Here is a 22,801-nt window from a genome sequence, read left to right as displayed (position 1 = left end):
TGCTTGGTTTGCCATTATTGATCTTAGGGAGGCCAATTGGCTGGAAGGGTGCTGTAAACTGGGCAATTTAGAACCTGCATCCTTCATTGTCACATTATGGCTGCAGAATGAAACAGTTAAAGGCCGAATGAGTGCAGCGGTTCTAAATAAAAGAAGCGAAATATAATCGAGGAGCCAGACAATGGCTGTCAATAAGATCTGTGCACATGCTGCACTCAAAGTGATTATGGGAGCAGGGATGGTGCAGAGTAAAGTACTGTAAAATATCTTTGGTGAAGCAGAAGTTGCAGATGGGTTATGGCACAACTACTGGCTCACATTTCAGAGGCAGGGTTGCTCCATGTGGAGAGCAAAAGACAAAAAAAAAAAAGAGTGTGAGGGCCTCGCAAGACCATAAAACAGTACTTAAATATTTTAATTTCATTTGTCATAGAGGCCCCTCCCTCCCAGTCTATTACCCTGACAACCATCCTTCATCAGCTGAATGAGTGCATTATTCATTAGCACTAATTATTTTCACATAATGTCTGCCCCGATATATTTAACCTCCACATTACACCCGGGATAATGGCCTTGTAAAATTGAATTGTGAGAAAGAAGTGGAGTTGGAGAGCTCATTTAGAGAACATAAGAGGGAAGGGAGGAAAAAAAAAGAGTGAATGAGGTACAGAAGGGTTTTTTTTTGAAGCTGCTAGGGCAGGGAGGGTTAAGAGGAAGAGTGTTAAACACTTTGGGACAAGGAGCCCCACAAGTGACAGGGACATTTGTTCTCGTCTCATTTGCATGTTAAGAGAACATCCCGGATGGTTCTCTGCTGGACCGACGAGACACCTGAAAACCCTGTAGGTTGAAAGTGGCCTCGAGGTGAGGAGCTAAGATTAGTCCGTCCTGTTGAGGTCACGCCGGGGCCTACACGGTGATGAAGATGAGCTGGGGCAGCAGGAACACAAAGTGCAAAGTCGAGTCTTAATTTCATCACCTTCACTCCTGTCTTTACTTCAACTGTAATTCCACTTACCGTGCTTTAGTTTCTTTCAGTTTTTTTTTATTTTTACATTTCACATTTTCTGCTTTCCTATAAACAACTTACCTGCACTGACGGACTGATTGAATCACCCACTTTGCCTGAATCCCGCTGAGAAGTACCGGGAAGTCGTTTCCTACAGTCAAACTTCAAAACAAACTGTGGTCCAACGAAAACTTTGATCTTGTTTTGATTATTCATGAGACTGACGTTCACCGGGCGCGTAAAACGTAAAGCCAAACAGGGCTTGCTGTTAAACCTGCTTCATCTCTGTGGTCTTCAGGGTGAGAGCTGCGAGCCCCTGCTAGTAGCGGAGTCGAAAAACTCACCCAAACACAAGTGAACCGATATCAACACTCGCATGCGATTTACGATGCTGTGCAATTTCTTTGATACGTCAAGCCCAGAGATTTGCCCTTTTCCAGAGAAATGGCCTCCGAATTCAGATTGAACCCTTTCCAACTGATTCAGGATAAATATACAGGATTTTCATCATTTATTCATAAAGTGATCTAACAAATTTTAAGCAGATTAACTTGTTTACTTCCAGCTAACAAAACAAATAAGTGTGTACAGTGCAAAGTCCCTTAAATGGCGAATTATTCAAAGATGCATCATATTTCCTAAACTGCATTGCTTTTATGAAGGACAAACATAAAGAGTCATGACAATCACTTTATGAAACTACAGACAGACAGCTGTGATGTAAATCCACATGAGATCACTGTTTCACAAGTTAGGAAAAAAAACAACAAAAACAAACATTATCACTGGTGCAATATTGAACTAATCTGTTATTCCAGATTAGTGCACAGACTTATATGGAAAGAGCTGTGAACATTAGAACTTTTTAAATTTGACTATTTAGCTTACAGTCTTCTTTGCTGACCGGTACTTTAAAAAAAAAATCCAGAAAAATATGTGGCTCTCAAATACAGGTAATACAGAAAGATTAAAAACCAATAAATAAACCAACTGAAACATTGTCACACCAGCAGTGATAGCTATTCTGATGTGTCATTTACCAATACTCAGACATGACATTTTACATTTATATTTTAAAAACAGGTACAAACATTCAGACTTGTTTCACAGCTCAAGACTGAAGCATCAATGTCTAGGCACACAAACTCCTTTCTGGAGAGTTTTTCTAAAATAATTTATTTATTTGTCCTTTCAAAAATGTTTATCAAGAACACAGTCAGCATTTAGCCAGGCCTCCTGTATGTGGCAACGTAAGACATTAAAAGAAAAATGTCAAAAACAAATGAGTAGGTATGCAGCGTGCACTTGAGGCTCACTGCTGTTGAGTTGAACATGCTTACAATCAAGGGTTAAATTAAAGGTGGTGCTATGATATGAATGTTTTCAAATTGTTTGTTGGTTGCATACACAAAAGTCCAATGAATTAAAACACTTCAAAGTTACATGGGCTTATAAAATATTGGATTTGTGAACCCGTTTTTCATAAAAAAAATTTAAAAAAAAAGCTGACAAAACAGTCAAGCAGGGTGCAGCTCTGTGCTACGGCACCGGCTAAAGTTCAGCCTTTATGTCGACTTCTTAGAGAAGCTGGGAATAAAAAGTTTATGTCAGTATTTTCATGAACCTAAAAAAATAATCTCAATATTTTCCCTCTTGTTTAATTACAGCGTTGCACATATTCCTCTGTTGTGTCATGAATCAGATAAAACATAAATATAACAGCATGAAATGTTTCATTTTATTCATGTTACTTTTGAGCCATTCTTTGTCTAAAAAAATGCATAAAGATAAAAACAAAAACGTTCATATCTCACTTTGTGTCACTTCCAACATAATGTTTACCAAATTTAACCTCAGAATTTGGAACTACTCCTTTATACACAGTAGTTTATAAATAAGTTGTCAGTGAATTTTATTATCCGACTAATCACAGCGACATAAATTCAGTAAATCTGATCTCAATAACACTCCTACATTGCTTTTCCTGAGTCTCCTTTGTGTGATTTTGCAAACAGTGACCATGTTCCTCTCCAGGCTATGAGAGTGCAAACACTCTGCTTTGTATGTTTGATGATGGGTAATTGCAGTTCGCTCCAACTGGGAAAAAAACATTATTCTGAAGTTTTTTCTGCTCGACGCCCAGAAGGCAGTGCTCTCTGTGTATCTGTCTCTCTGACATTTGGATTCGCCTTTTAAAGAAGACATTTCTCAAAACTGTTTGTTCATGTTTTCCAGACACAACGGAAATCCTTCTTCTGAACTTCAAACAGTTCAAGGAAGTGTGCAATTTATTAATCTTTAAGATTTGTTAAACAGACGACAGTGGGTCAAATGATGTACTAAATTAGTCCGCAGTTTTTACCGTTGATATTATCACAGTAAAAATGTAACCTGTTTCCTCCGAGGGAATTATTTCATTCAGTGTTTAGGTTTAAATCACATGACTTTAAGGCGTGGTGTAGAAGCTTGAAGTGGCGATGATGGAAAGGCGCTGGTCTCATCTGTAGAAAAAGACACAAAATGCACATTAATCACATTTGTTTACGTGTCATATTTGCACAATCTGTGGTACAATTAAAAGAACAAGTACACGGCAGCAGCACAGTAGGTTTTGCCATCATTTCAGCATTTTTTTGGGGGCGTGTGACTGAGTATTAACGGCACACTGATTTTGCAGTTATTGAGTAGACATGCTCATCTTTGAATAATTCCTTTGAATCACGGCAGCTTTCCAATTACAGCACTCTGGTGACTCGCAATGAACCTTTATCCATTCTGCAAATGAGCGTGCTATCCCTAAATAATTTCCTCTACAAAGATGGTGCCGTGCATTATGAAATATTCAGAACTCAATTTTCCGGCCCTATCAGTCTTTGGAAAGATCCATAATTACATGATAATCCATAATGTAATTCATTTTGGGCACTTTCGGAAACCGAGTTCCAGTCGCTGCAAAATGTTTAATGCGTGGCTGAAATTGGATAAAGTCCGCTTTGTAGTATTTTGTTGAGATTGTTTTAAAGGGATTATATTTCATAGTCCAGTTTTGCCTTGGTTTCTGACTATTGCAGAGGTCTTTAGGGGTCAGTGGGCGATACTGAGACACTCTCGTCAGGTTGACACAGAATTATAAAATGCGTAAAGGACCAGAGGAATAAGATTATTGTCAAAAACATACACCATCCAGTCATATGGCCCTACCGTTCCACCAGTGAAGGATTTTTGTTAATAAAAAGAAAATCTGAATTCTATCATTTCACATTGAATTCAGGTACATTATGGTTGTAAACAGCATTAGAAACTTAAAGGCGCAGAATCACATCTTATTAACCGGAAATGTGGGGTTACAGTTCAGTTATTATGAGGTGTTGCTCTGCAACAGAGGCATGTGTACAAAATACTGTCATTTCAAAGTTGAGCACGAGACGCTGATTGTGTAAGAGACGGACGGATATTTCACCAAGACCCATTTGTGGAAGCCCACAATAGCCCATAGAACACTATCAACACAAGATTTCCCATTGAATCGCGTGCCATAAAAAGTGAATGTGTGCTTTATATTCCCATATAGCCGGTGCGGTGTACTTGTGGAAGTTTATAACATATAATACAGTTTAGACAGCAGTATCTCACTGTAAGGTGCTCAAGAAAGTAGGCCATAAAGAAAAGCTGTAGCCACTGGCTTTAAAACTAATAAAGTTAAATGGAGTCTCTGACATTCTTTCGTGTTGCGTTATTGGAAGTGAGGCCTGCAACCTCGTGTCTGCGGCAAAATGTGTCAAAACAGCTGTCGGTCATTGTGACGGAGAGCACTCGGCAAGATGATGGCAATGAAGTGCCTGTTAAAATGTGAAGCTCCTGTGATAACAGTGCTAAGCTTAAAGGCCAAAGCCGTCACGGCAAAGGAGAGAGGCAAGAATGAGAGCAGTAGGGCTTTAGAGCAGTGTTCGTCAAGCAGCTCGAATTGAAGCTAAATTACATCAATCTCTTTCGTTTTTGGAAGTGATTGGGATAAAAGACTAGACATTGGATGAATTCTTAATGTGTACGGGAACTGCTGTTTCACAATTTGTTTTTGTGATGGAGAAACTGTGATTAGGCTGTCCCTTTAAACAGAAATGATCCATGGACACCCAACAGAACAAAGCTGCTGTGAGAATCTACACTCAAAACTATTTATTTTTCCCAGCATTAAAGGCACAAATAAGAACTTGCTATATAGTATGTTATCAATCACTATGGTGTATTAGTAATGTCAGTGTATTCTAGTGTATTGTGTTTGTCACTGCTCTTATTCCTTCCTTAAGAAACATAAAAAACCCAGTTTATTTTGACATTTTTTTTTGCAGCTGTTTATAGAACATACAGCATGTGGGTAAATTGACACTGATACCTTTAACTTACTGGGAAATGGTGACAAATGACTTCCCAAAGGAGTATCCCATTCCACGTCGGGGACCGCTCTATTGTTTATGGACACAGTCTGATTGAAAATAATAATAAAAAATATAGACATGAATAAGTGATAACAGTTGAATCTTTAAGTAACAAAACACAGCAGTGCACAACATAAATAGATGAGGTTAACAATGAACACTGAAAAAAAGAGGAAAAAAAAAATATTGGTTGAGCTCAATCTCAAACTCAATAAATATTTTTTTTCCAGGAGCAATTATTTGCTTTATGTCCAACACTGTGCTTTTCTGCCACTTTCTATAGCTGTTCTTAACTGGATTATGGTGAAATAGCATCTATGAAAAAAATAATCTATGCAAGATAAGGGGAGGAAACTCAGTGGAGGTAAACTTTCTGTGTTTTGAATGGCAGCTTTTGTCACAGTTTTTGTGCTTTTTCTCCACCACAGTGAACTACAGCACATCAAATCTCTATGTGGGGTCCAAGCTAGTGCTGTCAGGCAATATTTTCTCAAAACTTTCTCCTCCTCCTCACAAGACAAATTCCCACTTAAGTTTAAATTTAATAGTTTAAATCTGTAATGAAGAATTTGTTATAACAACTGTCCTCTGGCCCTAAACACTGTGTTGTGCTTCAGGGCCTGTGTTATTGATTGCCTTTTGCTCACTTTTTTGGTTTTGCACCTTAACATGTTTCTCACTTTTATACATTTAATTAGATATAATTTTAACAAATCCTGAACACAACTGAAAAGAAAATGCTCTTAAATACGTGTTCACATTATTGGTTAAGACAGAGCAGTCAAAACTTGCTTTGGGTCGAAATTGTCACGACAGTTGAAACGTGAGAAAGGAGAAAGAACTTAAAGGATCTGAAAACATTTTACATTAGATTACATTTACTTTCCTTACTTGATAGAAGTCAGTTTTCATTTTCCGTTTGCCAGTCGGATAACATCCACCATAAGCTCGCTTTGAGTCATCTTTTACGCATAACATATTCCTTTTTTTACTGTCTTTCTTGTGTGATGACTGTTTCCAATAACATCATTCACTTCCTTTTAGAAAATAACACTTTTTTTTTTTTTTTTTGCTAGAGCAATCAAGCTCTGATGCCCCTCATTTTCTCCTTGACATTTTGTGATGAATTCCCATCTGCAAAGCATTTCCAAATGCTTTGCCCAAGGAGGTGTAATTTAAACAATATCAGTCACTGTGCTGCTGCCAGAATAAGAATTATGGTCACATGGATGTCTCATCTGACGAGCAGCAGAGGACAGACTCAAATAACAAGAGCGCAATAATTCACTCACTGCTATTATCCACCTAATTATAACACAAGATCCAGCCATGTCGCTTTTCCTTCTTGGATTCAGAATAAATGAACAAATTGACCTCTTGTTATAGTCATGCTTCAAATGTGTACACGCCTACAATTGGTGTGGTGTGTAGTTTTCTGTTTGCCAGAGTGTACGTCCACAAAGCTGAAACACCCATTAGAAGGTCACCCAAAGTTGCCGTGCGCAGAGTAACCACACACTCAGTCATCAATTTTTTTGCAGGCAAACTACTATAATTATAGCACTATAACAAGTTTAATGAGAGCAATCAGCTCTGAATATCCGTGACTTCAAGGAAGCAGGGGTCTAAGTCAGTCACAGAGCGACTCCTTGGTCATTCTCCATTCGCTTGCAGAGGGTGCTCTCTGGGTGTCAGGGTCTTGGCAGTGCTGCTCCCCAATGAATGCTACCTCCAAGTCGGCTGCTTAGTGGGGGTCCCTAATTAGATTCTCATGTGAATTTAATGGACTCACTGCTTTTGGTCCTGCAAGAGAGAGCAAAAATCTGGAGGGGGAAGGCCCTCCTCATGCAAAGTGGGTCTGTCTGTCTACCTATAAGATGATTTTTTACAGGGTGGGATTGCATGTACTTGAAATCAATAGATCATTAAGTTGCTTCATTGTTTTTTGTTTTTTTTTTTAAATATGATTTTTAATAAAACCTAAAAATTCAAGTTGTGAACTAGCAACTTACTTCCTTAATAAAACACAAATAATCTGTTGTGGGTTTTGGGTTTGACATGCCACCTCAAAAATATTTTTGGCTTCCATGTGATAACCGTCTTTAAAAACACACATTGCTCTTGTTACACAGACCTATTGCGAAGAGGTATTTTTCACAGTACATAAAGATTATTATTTCTCCAGCTGCATGTGTTTTGCAGTGAAAAATCTGATAAAATTACAACAAAACGGGCTCAGTCTTTTTTTTTTCCACATCCGGAGATGGGTTTCCAGGAAAAGCTGTTTGCAAACAGAATTCAGTGCAAGACTTGCAGGTCAACAAAACTAAGGAGGGTAACAGGAAGCATCATCAGTGACAATGCTGCACTTGACTTGTCCGTTTGAAAATTAGTTCACCAGGATACGTGATCTTAAATTTTACGTACATGTTTTTTTTTAATTTTTTTTTTTATTTTGCACATACTGATCACTCCTTCTGAGACACCATGAAATCATCATGCCTGTGGATGGAAAAGAGGCTGTTTAACTCAATCCCATTTCTGTCTTCTAAATCTCTCAGTGCTGTTCTAATGAGCACAGACATCTGGACCCATCTCACAATACGAGGCTGTGATGAATATGACCCCCGTGGTCAGGCCCTGCCCTAAACCCCACCAGGGCACATAAAGCAGTAGCGCAGGCCTGTTAAAACGCTGCGCTGGAACATAAATCGGTCCGAGCGCTTCTTAACTGTCCAATTTGCATGGCCCTTACACAAAGAGGCTAACGATGTTTTACAAGACAAACATGAACAAACACGAACACGCGGCGCCATGCGTGCAGGTAGGCTGATGGGCTTGAGTCTGTTTGTTCTACGAGGATATTTCACAGTTTGAATCTATTAAAGACGTTTGGCGGGACTCGTCCCCGAAAAGGTAAACAAAAGTTGCAGTAGACACAGAAGCAGTCTGAAGGAAAGATGGAGGTTCTGAGAGGAAAAAATTTGAAAGTTAGAGAGAGAGAGAGAGAGAGAGAGAGAGAAATAGAGGAAACGGACCAGAAGCAAGACTGCCGATGGGAAAAGGCAAGATGAAGAGGGTGCTGAGATGGGAGTCTGGGTAGTTTTATCTAGTGGGCAGGCTGACGGTGGCGGCGGGATCTGTCTCTGTTAGCAAGAACAGAGACCTGTTATTAAAGCCATTTATCACTGGCTGAATATTCTCCCTTTAATAGGCGCTGTCGTTAATTACCCAACTTTGTCAAGACAGAGTGTCAAGGGCTCTCTGTTTTCTCACAGACAGGCTCACACAGGCACTCTGATGCATACTGAAGCTTGGCCACGTCATCAGGCCAGGGGACTCATTTTTATAAGTGCAGGGGCCAAAACAAGGAATCCGCACAGGCACACATCAGAGCAGGGTTTTTCATGCTTTTCAAAACATGATAAAATAATGCAGTCTTCAACAAGAGTTCAAATTACCTGATGAAGAACTGAAATACGTAACTCTGCTTAATGAACAATAGGAAAGTCATATTATTAGTATTTTATTTTATTTTCTGAGAGTTCTATTGTGTTTTTTTTCTGTTTTTGTGTATTTTTTAACATTATTTTTTACTGTGGTTTATATATAAATATTATATTTATCTAACCTAATGGGGGGACAATCCAAAATTATATCAGAGCATAATGTCATGATGTTCCAACTTCTCAGTACAATTGTAAAATGCTGTATAAACATGCATGCAGAAGACAGAATAATTAATGTTTAACTATATTTTATACTAGCCATTATGATCTGGAGACAATATTACAAGACCGTGAGCACTTTTATTTTACATAAATTAAGGTTTTTAGGAATTTCTATAAGACAAAGTTAAGGTTAATATCAAATACTTAATGGAAATCTCAGCTTTAGATGGAGGAAAAAACCTATAGAGCATTTTTCAGTTCAACGACAAGCAGACTGCTCTTTAGAAGAACCAGGGAACTTTAATTTACGTTCAGTTGATTGTATCAGCTGCCCTGAGTAAAAGAAAAGTGTGTGGGGGGAAAAAGTCTCCTCCTTCTCCTCCTCCCCGTCTTCACTCCTAATTAGACACTTTTGTTCTCCTTTTATAATTAGCCACTTAACTAGCAATAGAGCTGCGGCTGTAAAACATTTACAAAGATACTCGACAGGACACGCCAGCACCTTTTGTGTAGCAATTAGTTTCTCTTTGAGAGGAACAATGCACAACATCTGCTGGTCTTGTAGAGCTCAGTGAAAGAGGGAGGCAAATAGAGGCAGCAGTATGGATTGTACCACAACGACTTGCCATAAGGCCTGGGAAGTTTATAGCCTATAGAAAATGATCTGGAAATGGATAAAAAAAAAAAAAAAGAAAAAGCAGCTCTGATGGATATGATGATACTAGAGTAAGAGAGGGATGTGTAATAGGGACTTGTTTTTCCACATTTCATTGATTAAAAACTGGCGTGGCGTAAGCACAGATTCCCATGTGAACAATGCAGCAGAGTTTTGGCGCGCGTCTCAGTACGGCTTCTTTTAGTACCCAGCCATTTACATTGTAGTTATTCAAAGACAGAAGCAATGAGAGGCAGCATGTCCACTGCTCCATTGATCCCTTTGGCCTGATTAGCTCACCAATGTGCTGTCAAGGCGAACTAATCAGATGCATTGATCATGGATTACTTTTTAACGCTTCAACAGGCAATATTATGATTTTTTTTTTTTTTTCACATCCAACTTGCAGGCCAGTTATCTTCTGGGATGCAATGCCAGACATTTGGGGATTTGTTTCCTAGATGTCTCAAAGAATCCACGACTGCAATCTCTGGACTCACTTTTAAACTTTTTTAAAACATCGGTCCCACCGTCATGACTTCAATCAAATTCTTTATTTCTTGACATTTTCTCTGGATCGTTTTTACTGCAGCTTCATTTTGATTTGCAAGATTTATTTCATTTTCTGCTTGTTTTACCGTTTGTCCAGAAGAGGCTGCTGTGTTCACTGCAATTTACAGGGAGTGAAGGTTGAGGCCTGATTCTTATTCCAGCTTATATTTATTAAATAAATGAAGTAAGTTTGAAACGGAAGCTCAGTTTATATCTTTTCATTGCAAGCACATCAAATCTCCAAATAAATATGAATTGGACAATCACATAATATTTCAATGCCTTATGTTAAATTTATCATTGCTGGCTTTTTGGGTCCTGCACAGAAACTGTACTCCTAGTAAAGAATCGGAATACGGTAATAATAATATAATCATGGTAATGTTTTTATTAATATTGTTCACTGTGCAATCTTTCCTCATTGAATACATGCTAATTGATTATAGATGTAGTGTTCCTCATTGACAGTAGGGGGCAGAATCCATTCATTGATTTGAGTGCCATTATGTGGAAGCCATGTAATTGTGTTGTGAGGCCTATTAACACACACTTACGCCCGTCTTTGGAGAGTGATGTTTAGCCTGTTGACTTAAATGTGTTTATCTTGTTTTAAAGAGCAGCGCTGACTGAACAATGCGTGACTTTTTAGGGAGATCTGAAGAAGAGAGAGTTCTTCAAAGTGAAATCTTTGCCCATTTGCTCCAAAATCAAAAAAAAAAGAAAAGAAAAGAAAAAAAAAAAACAAATCCTGTGAGAGAGTCTGAACAGCTGTTAGAGGTATGAGCTTCTCTCTGATACCTGCGTTCCCGTGATGCTGGAGATCAAACGCTTTGCTTAGCACAACATTCATTCCTGTCTGTCACACCCTCAGGCTAAACATCAGTAGTGTGCCTTAAAGCTCGCAAATGTTCTCATGACAAAGTTAAAATGTCTCGATTAATATCTGACAACTCGACTTTTCTTCCCCTCCTCCACACCGGTTCACATGTCTGCTTTGCGTGCTTATCCATCTGGTGATTTCTGCTGGATTCGTCCATCGCTACGGCGTTCCCGTGTTAGGACGGTGAAAAGACTCGGCCAGTGATGAGATCTCAAGATCTTGAGAGTTTCTCGCGTTTGCTGTGATGCAGAGTGTTATAAATGTACGTGTAAATCGCTTGTCATTCCGATTCTACTTTGCTGTCGACAAAGTTATTTGAAACTTTGTTATGTTCCAAAGTTCCACCACAAGAGTCATTTACATGAGCTGCTGAATAATTGACAGCCACAGAAAGGATAATGGCAAAAATGCTGAGCAACCTCGATGGTGTCCTCTTATGCCATGAACTCCCATCAGTCCCGTTTCTCCATCTTGACGCTTAATGTCTCATCCATCCATCAACTTTTAACCAGACCTCGTGGAAGATGGCGAGTGACTTAAAAGCCCGGCAAGTCAGACCTAATTAGCCAACGCCTAATCAGACAAACCCGAGTGCAAGGACACTAAGTGGATTGTAGGGAGCAGTTAAGATCTTCTCTGCTGTTGACCCGAGAGAGAAAAAAAAGATACTAAGACCTTTGAACAGATGCGAAAACTGAATATGATGGGATCACAGCAAGCAGCAAATATAAATAAATAAACAAACAACCTCTGCAAAAAATGCAAAATGACTTGCTGCTAACAAGACCTACACCTGTAAGATAAGGTATTAGAACATTTCCATTACTCTGTATTTTCCTTATAATAACAATGGTTTCTTTCAGAGGAAAGGTACACAGCCATAGGTTATACATTTTAATAAATTTAAGTTTAAGTTTATTAAAACTCACTGGTGGGAGCCAAAGGAACAATTAACATAGAAGGTAAAGGCTAGATGTAACACAACTGTGTTACTTCGCAAACTAGGAAACTTTGTCTCATGTGTAAATCAAGGTAAACAAATACCACATATGGGGTTCCTCAAGGCTTCGTTCATGAGTCACTTTTATTTTAATGTCAATTACTACATCTAACTCACACTATCCACCACAGAAACTACATACTATACTGATGCCACTAACTCAAAGCTTTATAAATGGGTCACAACATGACCTTAGTCCTCTACAGTCACTGAGTCAGTGTGTCCATGATATCTATTAGTGGATCAGCAAGAATTTCGTTTAGCTCAATGCTGAAAATGTTTTGTTTTGGTCCCAGAAAAGGTAAGATTAGAGATGAGGATTCAACTAGACAAAAAAGAGCTAAAAACTGCACAGCATGCTAGAAACCGGTTGTTATAGACACAAATGTAATTATGCCTGTCAGCATACAGTTATCTGAGAAACATTAGTCAGAATGAAGGCTCTCTAATCAGGGAATCTTTTGTATTTAGCAGGTTAAAAGGTTAGATTATTGTAATTTCTAAGAAAATAACCACATTCTTGCCCATCATCGGGAAAATGAATCATATCACATGCATCCTTAAATCACTGCTCATTTTGACTTCCTGTTTCTTGAAAAGGATAAAAAAAAACCTCATTACTTGTCTATAAGGTAATGAATTGTGATGACCTATAATACATCTCAGTTGCTTGTGAGGTATGAACCATGTAGTCTTCTGAGGTCATTACAGAGCCCTGTTCATTCATTTAGTTTCTGTGGTCTTAGGCTCTGGAACTACTTCTGGATTTCCTGCTGCATCCTAAGTACACAAAGCAGCGTAGTAGAAGGTCCTTCCTCCTAGCAGCTGTTAGACTTTACAATCATCTCCAACTTTCAACAAACTCAATATATGTTACAAGCATAAATAGGTTTACATCCAATCTGTTATCTGCAGTTTCACTAATTTTAATAACATTTCTGGTGGCATTGCAAATCTCTGTTTACACTGCTTTCATTTATTTATTTATTATTGTAAATAGTCTGTCGTCCTAATGCATAAATAAACATGCACTTTATGAGCATTTACTATTTCTGATAAATGCACAGTATTTCTGTGCTATAATATTGTCCTTACTGTGTGGGATATTATTCTTAATTTTGTTTCTTTTATAAATTTATGATGCTTCTTTTCATCTTCATGTCTCGAAGCATCTGAATTTCTATAATGTTTCTATTATATTCTCTGTGCAGGAACTCTTTCAATTCAGGACTGAAAACATAGTTTTTGTTACAGACTTCCCATGAAGCTAAACAACTATAAGACCATTTTTGTCATGTCTCTTTTTTTTTTTAGATTTACATTTTTAATTCTATCAGTGTCTTTCTTTTAATGTGGTGCTTTTTTTCCCATTCTTTTAACACGTTTCTTTTCTTGAACATATATTTTTTTTTATTTTTACTTATATTCCATATAACAAAAATAGAACAGAGTCCTTGTTCTTGTTGGTTTTTGCTGGGTAGAAACTATTCCCACATGAAGACACTGGGTTGGAGTACTAGTTACTGAGAAAATGATTTTCTGCAAACCCGAGACGGCAGGACACCAGACGGGAGGGACAAGACAGGAGGAGACAGAACAGCCGTGCAGCAACGTCTCTTCATTCTGTGAGTCTCTGCGCACTAAAATATTGAGTAGCTTTTGTTTTGCCTAGTTAAACATGCACTGATGTGACACAAACTGTGAACAAAGCCATTTCACACGCACGGGAACCCTCTTTTTGTATAATTTATGACGCGGCGACGAGTACAGCGATGCCTCACAGTTTGTTCTCAACATAAAACATCCAGTAAATACCTACTTTAAAAACATTTACCTCAGCAAATATAGCAAAGAAAAAAAAAAACACTAATGACTGAAAACATTTAAACAAAAATTACCTGCTTCATCTCACTGAGGTGGCTGTCGTCTTCAGAGTGAAAGATGGCTTTGTTGTTTGGCTGCCTTTTTTTTTTGTGACACTCACTCTGTGAACAAAGAATTGATTGGATGAGTTAAAAAAAAGATGACTTCATTTATAACTTTTTTTTTCTTTTTTTGCGTCTACAGCAGGTTTTCTTGCTGAAAAGTTGCAATATAAGCATAACCTGAACCTCACTGATGCAAGTTCAGATGTTTTTGGTTTTTTTCCCCCAACATATAGGTCAGTGTTTGGTTCCCCACTGGACAATTTACCAGTCCCAGAATATAGTTTAGCTGTGTTTAGAACCAAAACTACTTCAAATAACCTCCCTTCATGACAGAAGGTTTAAAACTTTAAACTATCCACAGAAGCATTGTTTCTATCTCTAGAAACTTCTGGATCGAAGTTTAAATATTAAACAAACAAACAAAAAACAAACAAAAAATGAAAGAGTCAATCTCCATTTTACTGTAAGTTTTACTAGTTTATTTTACTAATCATGAACTGCCTGGTAATGGAAAGCACTGCATTTGATTACCACTTTAAAAGATAATGAAAACTTTTAAGCAGAAAACTGATCAAATGACGAAGAGATAATCTACAGAAAGATTGAAGACATAGGAAAGCTGGGTGAAGTGACAGAACAGGCATGATAATGCAGCACAGAGGGGGACTGGCTCAATCGAAAGAGTAACAAAAAGTTCTTCCTCTATCACACCTGGGCAAGGCACTTAAGGCCAAGACCCCTAGCAATCCGCTGTGTGTGTGTGTGTGTGTGTGTGTGTGTGTATATATTTTTTTTTTGCCTCAAGTGAAGATTCAGAGAATAAGTCTGAGTGCCTCAAGCCTAAAGAGCAAAATCCAACTACTTGACTATCCAAACCCGAAAACCACTGAGACTGGGACTCAGCAAAGATACAGTGATCCTCTTGTAGCATGAAATGCTATTCGCTGAGATCCAAACAATCTCGGTTGTGAGCATGAATTATACATCTCTCTGGAGATTTGCTCTCTGTGCTTTTCCCCCTTTTGTTCCCTTTGTCTTAAACTCTTCATAATATTTCAGCGACGATGTTTCTCTCGTAGCAGCGCAACGGCAGACAATTAAACTAATAAAAGTTAACACAATCAGTCAGCAGGAGATGTTTTAAATGATCTACTTCAAAAGACTCGTCAGAATGACTAAGCATGCCGACTGTAGAAAGCAATTTTATTCTTCTGTTACTCGCTCTTTGTGCGCTAAATCAGGGTTTTCTATTTGTGTGACTGCATGTGTAAATGCACACTTCTTTTCCTGGTTTATTTTAAAATAATTCATCTAGAAGAGTCAATACCTGAAATAATCTGAGATGTTCAGGGCGAACTGCTCCAAGTCACTCCTGATGAATAAATTATTTCACACTCAACACGACAAACTAAATTTCTGCTGACATTCAACAAATACGCTTTCACAAGATGTGGAGGTATGCTTCGGCAAACCAACCTGCAAGTATATATCCTGTGTGTTCATGCGTGTGTGTGCGTGTGTGTGTGTGTTTACGTGTGCGGTCTGTCTCAGATAAAACAAACCGTACATACAACAGCCCAGGGACACTCCAACCATAATTGCGCAGGGTGGCATTTTAGAAACAGTCACACAACAGGGGTCAATTTCTCTTCAGGTCACTGAGAATGACATCATCAAACTACCATTAACTCTGCAAACAATCCTAGTCCTGCTACAGCTGTACTGACATTGGATTCCTTCAAAACAAACAGCCGTCCCCAGGCTTTGCCCTCAATCTAAAACCATAACCTCCGAGTGAATAACAGAAAAATCTCCATCTGGGTGGGACGAGGTGGAGGTGAGGACGGGAGAACTGAAAATGACAAACCACTTCCCCCCGCCCCAGCTCACCTCCAGACTTCCCTCCTCGATTATAAAACACATCCCAGCCAGTTTTCTTCTCAGCTTGAATCGCAACAGACACAAAGAAGAGTAAAACATAAAGTGCAAAGATTGATTCCTTACCGCTAAGTTGAATGTTTTCAGACGGACTATCTTACGTGATTAACCTGCGGCAGAGACTTTTTTTTTTTTTTTGCTCCACCTTGAGTTGACCTGTTAGAAACCTCTTTGTAGTAACACGCAGGCCTGGCTGCGGCCGGGCGAGCGCAGCAGGCCAAGGCGTGAGTTTGACACACGGGCATCAGGAAGGCGTCCAGATGCAGGGCACTGTTTTTCTCTTATAATGGCTTCAACTCCTGCCGGTTAATAATTAATGCGCTCTATCCAACACAAAGTGGATGCCATGCAGAAAGCACTACATAGCTCACCATCTCACTGGCTATTTCCCATTGACAGGTGCAATGCACATGATGGCGGCGCTCGTGTTGCTCTGCTTTTATGTGGCCTAGCACTGTGTGCTCCTATTGTTTCAAGCGAAGGCAGCAAAGAACTGAAGTATATTTACAGGCCAGTGTAAAGGGTAAAGGTTTTTTAATTTCCCTTAAATACTGAACAAGAAGCTTTTACATGTCGTCTGTCGGTAATCATCCCAAGGAGACAGCTGTTTTTGACGGCTCTGCGTTAAAATGATCTTAAGCATAGATATTATCGACAGGTCCTGTTCGTACAGACACGCTACGCGATATAACCTTTTGTTGAGGCCGAAATGTTAATGAAAACGGGGGGAAAAAATTGATCATAATGGGCGAAGCGACTGTTAACGATTCATCGAGCCTGTGTTGTTTTTCTGTCCTGTTTTTACAAGAAACAGTCTTATTTGGCACGGAGGTGCAATAAAAGCACAAAAGCGTATTGGAGGTTATGGCAGGAGCAGTCACATGATCAATAATGTCCCGACCCTCCTCTCCTTGCCCCCTCCGCCGCTCTTCTTCCTTTCTCTCCTCACCACCTTTCCTCCCAATCAATTACCTTCCCCAAGTAAATAGATCTGTCCCAATGCTCACTGCTCCCAGCTGGAACCTGATATTCCTTCTCTTCTCTTCATCGCCCCAGCCAAGTCACAGAGCGAAACCAGATATCTGACAGAACGCTGCTGCAAACTCTCCTCCAGAATGTATTGAAGTGCAAAGGCTAAAAAAAGCCCAGTGACATCATCTTTGTATTCTTCAGTATTATGTTTACTTTACTCTGACCTCTGAGAGAGCCACAGATGGGCAGCCTTTATGAGGAAATTAGTATTAAAGCTCCACAAAAACAGAAGAACTTTAATAAAATCATTAATGTTTGTCACCTTTACCTTATTTTTTTTAAATAGGTCGTTATTTCTGTCATGCTGCTCCAAATAAGGTAATGTCAACATTAGAAGTGTTCAGAAAATTAATTTCAAATGATCTACAGTTTTTTATGTTTCAACTGTTTCAAGCAGTTGATTTAAAAATAAAAAAGTAACAATTATTCTTATGCTTCTAAAATACTGATTATTACAGTTACAATAATGCTATTAAAAAAGTGTTTTATTATTTGTGCTTTCACAAACAGGCTTAAGCAAAGATAAGCCTACTACTAAATGTAGTAGTTACCAAGTACAAATGCCAATTTATTGAATACTTCAGCATTTTGTCTACTTAGCAGAGAACTGTGCGAATTTGAGATATCTTGGGTAACTTTTTGAAGAAAAAAAAAAAGAGTTTTTAGGCTTTATCCATTTCATTGACATTACCTGAAAAAATCTAAATACTTGATTGCTTGAGAGGTAATACGGTCAAGGCCATTCAGATTAACTAATAGAACGTCTGCTCTTTTATTTAGACCAGCAGCTGGACAGTCGGTCTGTCCAGAAAAGATTGTACATATATTCCATTTATGTCTGTCTTCTTTTGTAAGATTAACAAGTGTGAGGCTTAAGCAAAGGCCCATCTGCACAGCATTTTGTTGTTTTTAATTTTTACTGTACACAGTTGAAACCAGGTATCTACATACACTGTATAAATCTTTTTTCTCCTTCTGTCAAATTTATTTTCATAATTCCAGTTTGCACAATTTAAATGGTAGATGGAAACACAACTGGTGACTCCTCATCTCAGGGGTAAAGAACCAGTCTCCTTCTTGAACTACATGATGTTGGACATTTCAATGCCATTTATACCTGCATATAATTGTTTGATGAGAAACATGATGCTTTCAGTGAACTGTAAGTTCTGGCTCAGGGTGAAACAGTCATGAAAAGTGTGAAAATTCTCTTCCAGATGTTTTGGCTAATTGCTTTTCAAGACCAATTTTTCCCCATAATGTCACACAATGAAGCAGTGTGCTTTATGTTTTGCCTGTTGCCTCTGTGTAACTCGGAATTTGTGAATCAATCAATTACACGTTTCAAAAGTAAGGACATTATCATCTGGGCTTTTAATTTTTAAAAAAAAATGCCTAGTAATGTTGTACAAATGTGTTTGTAAACTAGTTTATTCTTTATTTTTCAGAAAGTGATGACTTGTTATGCAATATGCAAATATCTGGTTTCAGATTTATAATGTGTTAGGAGTTGGGGTATTTAGATGAAATAAGTTTCATCTAAACAAAACTGTATTGCACAAATGAAAACACTACAGATGACGCCCATCCCCCTTCATTGTGCTCGTCTAATATACAAGGTGTCTACAACAGGAATCCCCAGGAGTTCTTGAAAATGAATTTGTTCATTCCACGAGCGCCACAGCGCGAGAGTGGAGATGCAGGCAGAGCCAATCTATATCTCCTGTGACCCTCAGCAACATGTTGTTATACTTGCTAATCAGATTTAGAGACAACAAGTGAAAAGGATGGCCTCTCCGGGCCGTTTGCTTTCACAAATGGATCTGCTTAATATGGGAGATTAATAGACTACTATCTCATCTTCCCTGTGATTGAAGCTATGATCTGGTTACTGAGAAACATGATGAATGCTGAGGTGGAGGTACACGTTAACTCTTTCAAGGCAGAAGGCGATGAGGCCTCGCACAACTTTGTTTGTTAATGCCGAGCAGCAATAACGATGATGTCTGCAGGGCTGTTGAGTTATTAGCATCAATGTGTGAAATTGATTTTTTTTTTCCAGCTCCCAGATGTGTCAAATTACAATATGAACTAATTCTGTATGGTTGCTGGGAAGTAATTATGCCTGCCTTGGGTGTTTTGTGTGAGATGCTTGCCTCAGTTGAAGGTATTCAATTAGCATATTTCTATGAGGTGGACTTCTGTGCAGAGATCAATAGTAGAAATCTCTATGATCTTTAAAATCTAATCAGTTAAAGGGACAGTTCAGATTTTCTGAAGTGGGGATCTGCGAAGCTATGAGAAGGACATATTTGCAGACAGTGGTCAGAATAAAGAAACAATTATAAGTTGTATCAGTTTGCCTGAACAGGATTTTATTAGTTATTGTCCTACATTATTTTCATCTACATGAAAAATGACAAGTGATTGAGTAAATACCTGCTGTAATCCTTATATACTGAAACAGTTTTCAAAATGTCACAGAATCTGCTTTGGTCTTGGTCCTGCTTCAAACATCTGATAGTTTTACTCTTTAGAAGGAACTTCTTTTGTTCCTCTAAACTCTGTCACAGGTAAGAGAGTGGCTGTAATTTTACAGAGCAGCTTTGCCTTAAGAACAGATTCCCAGGAAATCTCAATCTTTTAGCATATTGTGTTTAGAGGAGAGTTATACATATCTTCAGTCAAGCTGTTGTTTCACAAAAACTGCTAAAATAAATTGTATTTGTAAATTAAATTTACTAACAAATGCATATACAGTAGTATTATCAAAAAGTAAATTTTTGTCCCTCATCTAATTCAATAAATGTAATTGCTGTTGTATTTATTTCTACTAATTTCAACAATTATGGCTTACAGCTAATGAAACACAACAATATATTATTTCAAACCAACAAAAAAAGAGGAATTTCAATCCAGTATTCTCACTGTATTGAAATGGTGAAATTGTATCTCTATGTACTGTGCAGTGTATGCATCCGATATTGAGTCAAGCCTCTTTTTGCACTGCAGTTATGTGGTATGTCACATAGATGCCATAGTTTTTTCTTCCACTTAACTTTTCATGGACATTCTTGGTATAGCACTTGTGTAGTAATGGCCTTTGTGGCTTAATGTCTGTCTGTCTGATGACCGTCTGTCAGTATATCGGTCAAGTAAGAAATTTTCTCCATGACTGCATGCACAATAAAGTCGCCAAACCATACTATTGGTGTTTTAATAAAAACTTATTCTTATGTATCTAATTACGTTTTCTGAGAAACTGAATTTTGGATACAGTATTTATTAGCTGTAAGCTAAGATAATCAAAATTTGTAGAAATAACTGCTGTAAATATACCACTCTGTGTAAGGAATTGATGTGAATTACTGGAATAAATTAACTCTCCGATTATATAGTAATTGACTGAGCTGTACCTTTAAAGACCAGCGCTTCATCTTGCTGCCTAGCATATTTTCCCTCCAATAGCTTCTGGTATTTGAAAATGGATTTTGTTAACAGTGCACAGCTGTCAAGTTTGCCCTTTATATACAATTGTGTCCATTTTTTGTCTTGTATCACATAACATCCAGATTTTAGAGTCAGTTCAGGAGCAACTAAGATGCAAATATGAGAAAGATAACAACCAGAAAATATGGCCTCATCAAATCAAATGCAGAGGCAACATGTTCAAATGACCTGCAACAGCAAGAAACAACCACAGGTGTAAAGTGGAAAATGAAAAATAATACATCCATGAAGTCATGGTACATTTAAATAAGACAGAGCTTAGGGTACAACAAGACGTGCCTATTTTAAAACAGAAAAAAGCTTGACGCTACCAACACATTCTCTTATTTCAGCTATATATTCCTGTGTTTTTCCTTCCAGGACGTTGCTCCATCTGTGTGGAAATCACACAGCAAAACTGTCAACGCCAATAGGGCCTGTTTAGTTGATGCAGAACCATGATGGCTGATGCCTTGAAGGCAAACTAATTATCAGGTACTTAACAGTCCGAACCTGTGATGCACGCTCTGCGAATGAACTGGACGCATAAAACCAATTCCTTCATCTACTTTTTTCTCTATCGCTTTCTTCCATTATTTCTCTCACTCGTTATTGCTGTCATTATTATTATTTTTTATTCTTTTGATCTCTTTATGTGTCTCGTTTTCATTGCTTTTCCAATATGATGCTCTTCTGTTTTTCCTCCTTTTTTCCTTTCAGGGAACCAGCTGGGAAACTGGCCCTGGGATACAAGCAAGAAGCATGCAACCATATGTTAGATATTTCCAAGGAAGGTGTTTGTGTGCGCATTTAAAAGAGAAACAAGGGGAGGAGTGAGTACTTCTTGAACTGCACTACAGTGTAATAGTTAAGTAGGACATTTATCTGGCAGTGGTTTGTCTTCCCCTGTTGTGCTTGGATGTGAGCAACGCTGAGAATTTCTGTTGCCTCCAAACACGAGCACACACACACGCACACACACGCTGCAAAATGCACAGGCAGACCGCTGAGAGCGACTTGTTAGAGACACTGACACAGTTGCTCATTAGACAGTTTCTTCTTGGATTGGGGCCAAATATCTGCAGGTCACAACTCATTGAAGTAACAGGCAATGTAAATCACTGACGCATGGAAGTGCTGAAAAGCAACACAAGACTGTTTCATCATTATTTACCATATTTGTGCCACATTTTGCTTATGACTGTAAAGAAACAGAATACAAAGTGTTAGCGTTCATACTAAGAACCACCATGAGATCAATGCTTTCTTTTCCTTCACCACAGCAGAGTTGCTCTGAGATTGTACAGTACAAGTCAAGTCACGTGTATTTGTGTAGCACATTTCAGCACAAAGGCAGTTCCCAGTGCCTTACACGGCAAAAAATGTAACACAAAAACCAATTAGGAAACAAGCAGGGCCATCATCAAAATCATCAAGAAGAGTAATGATAAAAAAAATAGATTAATCGATGTTCCAATTGTTTTCAATCAAAGGCAACTCTAAACAGATATGTTTTTAGTTTTGATTCAAAGGACCTCAGTGTTTCAGTTTTCTGAACGTTTGCTCCAGACTAGTGGAGAATAAAAAGAGGAATTCTGCTTCTATTTAAGTCTCCAACACCATCATTTATTGAAAGACTAACTCCACTATCGCCTTCAAGAGGGTTGTAGGGTTTTCTGCTAGGTGCTAAGAACTTTTTAATAAAAATAATGTGAAATAGATCTACAAATTAAGTTGTTTTTCCACTACTGAGGGAGTCTTGATGATGAAAACAGATGGAAATTTCCCATTTAAAAGCTGAGTTTATATTCTGTGTTCAATATTCCAAAATTGAAACATTTGGATAACTGAATAAGGCCTGCTGCATAATAATTTAGGCCTGTACTCAGGTCTAAGTTGCTGTCATATATGATAAAATGGCTGGCGTTAAATAGAAAATCCACCCAAATCGTGAACAATGAGCCTTAAAGATGAAGTAAATCTGCCACACATTTACTTTTCTGAACTTGCCTTGGAAAGACCCCAGCTTAGCAGTGCTTGTTAAATGTTTTAGAAATATGGCCAAATTGAAGAGCTGGTTTTATAAAGTAATAGCCAATAATTGAGTCATTGTAAATCTCAGGGTTGAATTTGTCCAGCAGACACTAAGCATATTTTTTGCATCCCTGTAAGTCAACACAAAAGTTGGTTTATGTGAAGATCATGTTCTCT

At 38.2% G+C, this 22,801-nt stretch overlaps 1 long non-coding RNA gene across 2 annotated transcripts in view; it reads right to left on the bottom strand.

The window, feature by feature from the left end:
* Positions 1-1,686: 1,686 nt before the first annotated feature.
* Positions 1,687-22,801, bottom strand: part of LOC103143518 (uncharacterized) — a 75,732-nt gene continuing 54,617 nt past the window's right edge. For both annotated transcript variants that reach the window (XR_001663091.1, XR_476804.2), the window contains 3 exons: positions 14,102-14,188; positions 5,414-5,492; positions 1,687-3,510 (listed from right to left, as the gene is read on the bottom strand). This is a non-coding gene — a long non-coding RNA (uncharacterized LOC103143518). The remainder of the gene's footprint in view (positions 3,511-5,413; positions 5,493-14,101; positions 14,189-22,801) is intronic.

Source organism: Poecilia formosa, unplaced genomic scaffold (genome assembly GCF_000485575.1).
Source record: "Poecilia formosa unplaced genomic scaffold, Poecilia_formosa-5.1.2 Scaffold113, whole genome shotgun sequence".
Classification (NCBI taxonomy): Eukaryota; Metazoa; Chordata; class Actinopteri; order Cyprinodontiformes; family Poeciliidae; genus Poecilia; species Poecilia formosa.
This window is presented reverse-complemented; position numbering and strand designations above follow the sequence as displayed.